The sequence below is a fragment of the Colobus angolensis genome, unplaced genomic scaffold (genome assembly GCF_000951035.1).
Source record: "Colobus angolensis palliatus isolate OR3802 unplaced genomic scaffold, Cang.pa_1.0 Scaffold326, whole genome shotgun sequence".
Taxonomy (NCBI): Eukaryota; Metazoa; Chordata; class Mammalia; order Primates; family Cercopithecidae; genus Colobus; species Colobus angolensis.
The window spans coordinates 1,312,154-1,318,898 of record NW_012116555.1 but is presented as its reverse complement, the minus strand read 5'-3'; the positions used below and the strand labels follow the sequence as shown (position 1 = coordinate 1,318,898).

Below are 6,745 nucleotides of genomic sequence, written 5' to 3'. Positions count from 1 at the left end.
TTTTTCAACTTATTTATGGTTTAGTATTTTAATTATCTCTTAGCATATAATAGGATCATGTTTTTTTGATCCAGTCTGACAGTCCCACTATTTAATCAGCATAGTCAACTTATTTAAAATAATTATTGATATGGTTTTGTTTGTCTGTGAAACGACTTGAGTTCCCTTTGTTTTTCCTATTTTTTGTTTTCCTTCGTGAGTTCTTTTGGGTTAAATATTTTTTATTCTATTTTATTTTCTCCATTGGCTTTGAGCAACACCTGTTTTGTTCCTTTAGTGGTTATGATAGTGCTAACAATATGCATCCTTACTAAGGCATACTTATAGCTACTATTGTACCATTCCCCATGTTACAGTTGTTATTTCTCATATCCTGCTGTTTTCTTCCCACTTGACAAATATAAGAATCTTATAATAGTGAAATTCCATTTACTTACTCCCCTGTTCATTGAGCTGTTATATTTTTTACATGTACATGCATTATAAACTCTACCTTACATTACTACTTTTGCTTTAAACAATGATTCGTCTTTTAAGGAAATTAAAAGAAGGAAAAAATATGGTCTTTATATTTACTGACATATTTACCATTTCTGGTGTTCTTCACTTTTACTTGTAGATCCATTTTTATCTGGGCATTATTTCCCTTCATCTTGAAAGACATCTGCCATTTCATATATTTCAGCTGGAGATAACTTCTCTTAGCTTTCATTCATTTGAAAATGGCTTTATTTCATGTTTGTTTTGAGGGATGTATTTATTGGATATAGAATTCTGGGTTGACTTTTTTTTTCTTTTAGGACTGTAGAGATACCAGTCCACTGCTTTCTGGCTTCTATTTTGTATGTGATTTGCATTTTTTTACTGTCCCCTTTCTATTTTATCTTTTAGTTTTAGCAGTTGGACTGGCATGTGCTTAAGTATGCTTTTTCTTTGAATTTCTCCTTTGTGGGTAAGTGAACTTCTTGGATTTATTCAGTGTTTTTCCTCAAATTTGGGAAATTATTGGATAATATTTCTTGAAATATTTTTTTTCTGCCATATTATTGCCCTTTTCTGTTTTGGGGATGCCAATTACATGTGTATGTTCATGTATTAGGCTATTTGATACTGTAACACAGATCTCTGAGATTCTATTCCTTTCTCTGTTATTGTGTATTATTTGTGTGGCAGGGAGGATTTTCAGTTGAGTAATTTCTGTTGCTGTCTCTTTGAGTTCACTGAACCTTTTGTCTGCCATATCCAATATTCTGAATGCATTTTTAGTGAGTGTTTTAATGTTAGTTGAGGGAGTGAGGGACAAAATATATCTGATAATAAAAAGAAATCTACATTTCAGTTTTGCTTGTCTATATTTTTCATGTAGACATTTGTTTGTAACACATTTTACTCACCTATTTCTTTTTAATTTTTATTTATATTTATTTTCCTGGAATTTTCTTTCTTATTAAATGAAGTGTTATGAATTACAGTTGGTCTTTTCTACTTAATTGCATTTAAATGATTATCAAATGCTTGTTAGCATTCTCAACTTATTTTACATCTGGTCAATTAGTGTGATATTTCTTGTATACTTGTATTTATTAATGAAGTGCCATGATTTGATTCCTTTTTGACATATCATTAATAGTGATTATTTCCAAGCTGCATCTAATTTTAACATACTTTTCTTTTGTGTGCTTGATATAGAAATGTTAAATACTATGACAGTTTGCTAAGTTCTTATTTTATTTTTGTTCCTACTTATATTAGTGAAATATTTTTTTAATTTCAACATTTTCTCATTTGTTTGCTTAAGAGATGGATGTTGCTCTGTCACCCACGCTGGAGTGCTGTGGTGTGATCCTAGCTCATTGTAACCTCAAACTCCTTGGCTCAAGGAATCCTCCCACCTCAGCCTCCCATGTAGCTGAGATTATAGGCACATGCCACCACAGCCAGCTAATTAAAAAAAAAATTTTGTTTTATAGAGGCAGGATCTTTCTGTGTTGCCCAGGCTGGTCTCAAACTCGCACCCTCAAGCAATCCTCCCACCTTGACCTGTCGAAGTGCTGGGATTACAGGCATGAGCTATCACCCCTGTCCAATTTTAACATTTTTATTAACGAATTCTTTTAGCTATAAGTGAACACGTTAGTATCTAGTAGGGCTAAAACTAGGAAATACCTTTTATGTATTTCTCATGGTTAACAAGCTATGTAGAATGCTCGCTTTTTAAAAAAAAGATTGAGGTATTTGTGTTCTTTTACATTGTGTAAAAGCTCTCTATTGTGTACTTACATACCCTTTTCTAATCTGCAGATGTCAATGTTTTTTGAATTTTATGAAATGGATTTTAGTGCTACATTCTGTTTTTTGTGTAGACTTCTATGAGTTTTGACAAATATATGCAAATGTGTATGTAACCACAATCACAATCAAGTAGTTCATCACCTTCCAAAATTTTATAGTTAGCTGCTTTGCCAACTCTAACCACTCATGACCGCTTACCAATTTCCTGGCACTGTGTTTTTGTTTTTCAAGAATGTCATATAAATGGCATTATACAGCATGTAGCCTTTTGCATCTGGCTTCTTTCACTTAGTATGATGCATTTGACATTCTTTCAGGTTGTTTTTTTCAGTAGTATTTCTTTCTGTTGGTGATTAGAATTTTGTTGCAACCTATTCATCTATTGCCCAGTATAGGGATATTTGGATTCTTTCCAGTTTTTGTGATGGTGAATAATGCAACTGTAAATATATATGTACAGATTTTTATCTGAATATAGGTTTTTATTTCATTTGAGTAAATGTCAAGTGTTCAAATAGTTCCTAAGCAACAGTATATGATATAGCTCGTAGGTTGGCATGCTACACTTCTCTAGATTCAGCTGTTAAGGAGGCAAGGCACTCAAATAGATTTAGGTATTATATTACTTATTGGCACAGCAGGGAACATGAACTTCATGTTTGCACTAGTTCTTCTTTCCTCCCCAAGTCCCATGGGGGCAAGGCCAGGTACATAATGTGCACATAGAGTTTGTAGCACATCTGAGGGTCATTGAGCTTAGAAAATCCCCAGTTTTTAAGAAGTGTAGCCGGGCGCGGTGGCTCAAGCCTGTAATCCCAGTACTTTGGGAGGCCGAGATGGGTGCATCACGAAGTCAGGGGATCGAGACCATCCTGGCGAACACGGTGAAACCCCGTCTCTACTAAAAAATACAAAAAACTAGCCGGGCGAGGTGGCGGGCGCCTGTAGTTCCAGCTGCTGGGTAGGTTGAGCCAGGAGAATGGCGTGAACCTGGGAGGCGGAGCTTGCAGTGAGCTGAGATCCGGCCACTACACTGCAGCCTGGGTGATAGAGCGAGACTCCGTCTCAAAAAAAAAAAAAAAAGTGTATATTTGTTTATCAAGTCAGCCATAACAAAGTACCACAGATTGAGTGGCTTAAACATTTATTTTTCTCATAGTTCTGAAGGCTAGAAAGATCAGTATCAGAGTGGCCGCAGGATTGGTTTCTTCTGAGGTCTCTCTCCCTGGCTTAGGGATGCTCACCTTCTTGCTGTGTCTTCGCCTGGCCTTTTCTCTGTGCTTGCCTGAGACTCTGGTATCTTTCTGTATGTCCCATTCTCTTTTGAGGTCACCAATCAGACTGGATTAGAGCACATTCTAATGGCCTCTTTTTAACCAAACTACCTCTTTAATGGCCCTGTCTCCAAATACAGTCAAATTCAGAGTTGTTGGGGGTTAGAGCTTCAACCTGAAATTTAGGAGAACACAATTCAGTCCATAACAGGATGTGTTTGTTTTTTATATCTATACTAATTCATTTTTGTCCTAAAAGCAAACAGAATTTGTAGAATAGAGTCAGACTCTTATTACAGTTATGCAGTGTATACGACATCTCAGTCTATAATGCACTGCATATATGATGGTGGTCCATCCCATAAGATCATAGTACTGTGTTTTTACCCTACCTTTTCTAGGTTTGTATATGTTTAGATACATACTTACTATTGTCTTATAATTGCCTACAGTATTTAATACAGTATATGTTGTACAGGTTTATAGCTTAAAAGCAATAGGCTATATTGTATAGCCTCGGTGTATAGTAGGCTATACCATCTAGGTTGGTTTAGGCATACTCTGATGTTCACACAAAGACGAAATTGCCTGACAACACATTTTTCAGAATGTATCCCTGTTGTTCAGCACCACATAATTATATTATTCTCAGCAATTGCTCCATTTCAGCATATCTCAGCGATAACTCCCTGCCCATCCTCCCCATTCAGAGCGATGCAGTGAGGGCCAGGTATCTTCCTGCTGTGTGAAGGGGATTTCTTGTACTCTCAGTGAGGAAGGTTGAAATGATGCATTTAGGAGTTTATATAGGGCAGCTATTCAGCTTTACCCCTCCTGATTAAGTTGTCATTTAATCTGATTGATTGTGGTTCTCTTGATTGCTTTGTGTTTTTTCTTGCCTTTTTTGTATGTCTCGTATGTTATTGTTCAAAGCAATACGTCTTGTGTAGGACAGTGGAAATTGAGGTAGTTTTATTTCTGGGCATGTGTAGGTCTTTCTTTGTGCTAGGCCTTTAGTGTGGTGCGTTGAGTTAATCTAGTCAAGGGTAGAGTTAGGTTTGGGATTTGTTGTTTTTGGTTCTTCAATGCACTAGAGGCTTCATATTCCTCTAGAGTTACTTTGTATGTAGGATCAGAGCTAGTTGACTAGAGGATTTTTCTCTTGTCTTCCCCATCCTTAGTTTTAGATCTTTCCTTTGTGCTTTGCCTCAAATAAGGTCTCTCTCCCTGCTCAAGGTCTTCTCTTCCAGTAGTAGACCATGTTACTTTTTACTAGGTACTGGTTAGCCTTCAACGGGTAGATGTTCTCTGTTCTGGTGAAGCCTGTCTTGGTAGCATTAGGTCCCAGGTCTTGTGAGTGGGGCCTTCTCAATGATCCTGCTTTGCCTCTAGCTGTATAGGTCTGGGCTTTTCACCTATATACCTGTTCCTGCCCACCCCTGACAGGGATAGAAGGTTTTTTTTTTCTGTTCTTGCCTTCCAGCTGCAGTGGGTTTCCACCAATAGTCGTGGATTGACATGTTTTTTTGCCCTTCTCCCAGCATTTTAAGGCCTTTCTTCTGAAAGAAAGAGGAGAAAGATCCAAGCAGTTTCCTGCCTTTCGTGCAGTAACTGCTGCTGCCATTGCCCTACTTCTGTCCTGAACCTTGTCAGGTCTGTGGAGAAGCACATGTAAATGAATATGAATTCCCCTGTGTTTGCAGCTCCGGGGCTCCATGTGTTTTCATTGCCCCATACTTGGCCTCTAGCAATTCATTAAAAGTGTCAGATGAATTTTTCTTACAGATGTCTGGGAACATTTGTCATTTCGGTAAGCAAGTTGCTATAAAAATTTTATTTATATCTTGGTGTGATTATAAACTTTGGCTTTTCTTTGTAACTATTTTTTTTTTTTTTTCATTTCAGGGAAATCTTTCACTTATCTCTTCTTTAACTTATGACAGAAATAAAACAGTTGTTTTATTCTTGTTAGAAGTACCTTGCTTTTTTCAGATTTCTGCTCAGTTGGTTGCCCTGTCACCTCAACTCTGCTGGGTCAAGAAAAGTTTTGAGATTTACAGATTGTTTAACTTTTTGTTGTTGTTACTTTTTTCAGCTTTCTATCTTCTAAATGTAACTACTTTTGCTTTTGACTGTGAATCATTATGCATTGTTGATAACCATATTTTTATTTATGTTCCTATAAGTAAAATTGAGTTCTATTTTATAAGTAAAATTGATGTATTTTTTGTTAGCTGTATCAAAGTCTGGAATATTAACCTGGGAGGCTAATAGGATCTGTTTTTAAATTTTATTTACAGAAACCAGATTAAACACTTCATTTTATCTGAGACTCAAATAACTTTTTTTAAACTGACAGAGCTGGTTAGTTACAGAAGCTGAAAAAGACTAAACTGTACTTGTGTCTTAATCTGTAGATTTGTCCACACTATATTTATGATATTTCCGTTTTGCATTTCTAAATCTTTATTAAGTTTTCATTTCTTTCTAGGAGCTAACATCATTTTATTATTTTCTAGAGAACAATATTACAGATTAAAACAAAGCCAAAGTTGATCTGGTTATTGGCAAAATAAGGAACTCATAGTACCTACCTAATAGGATTACTTAAGAAATTATATTATAAACCTTGTAGTATTTGTAGACCTGATTTTTCTCTAGAAAAACGAATTCAGCACTATTCCTTGTCTTAAAATAGTTACCTGAACACAGTACTTTGACTTCTTGAAAGATAAAGCTGTTGCTATAAAAATTCTAATTTTTATTTATGTCTTGGTTTTATTATAAATTCATTTGACTTTTCTTTATAACTATTTTTTTTTTCTCATTTCAGGGAAAACTTTCACTTATCTCTTTAACTTATCGTGGAAATAAAACAGCTGTTTTGCAGATTGGACTACAAGGTATATAGTATAAGCAAACTATTTCTACTTTTTCCCTGTAATATACAAATATGTGACTTCATATAGATGTGTATGTATGTACACACATACACACACATAAATGATTTCTGACAGGTAGTACATTAGTAGTAGTATGAAAATCTATAGAATGAAAAGTTAGTCTTTCGTCTAGCAAAGTTTTTCCCAAATATCCCTTCCCTTTCCCTCCCATTTCTTCTATTCTACTTCATGGCCCTTTACTCTCATATCTAGACCATTGCAGTAGCTAACTGGTCT

The 6,745-nt window shown here is 35.6% G+C and overlaps 1 protein-coding gene across 1 annotated transcript in view; it reads left to right on the top strand.

The window, feature by feature from the left end:
* POT1 (protection of telomeres 1) overlaps positions 1–6,745 on the top strand; it is a 103,580-nt gene that overhangs the window by 8,868 nt on the left and 87,967 nt on the right. Inside the window, exon 3 of the mRNA XM_011951751.1 lies at positions 6,400–6,469. The gene's annotated coding sequence lies outside the window, so the exon portion shown is untranslated. The remainder of the gene's footprint in view (positions 1–6,399; positions 6,470–6,745) is intronic.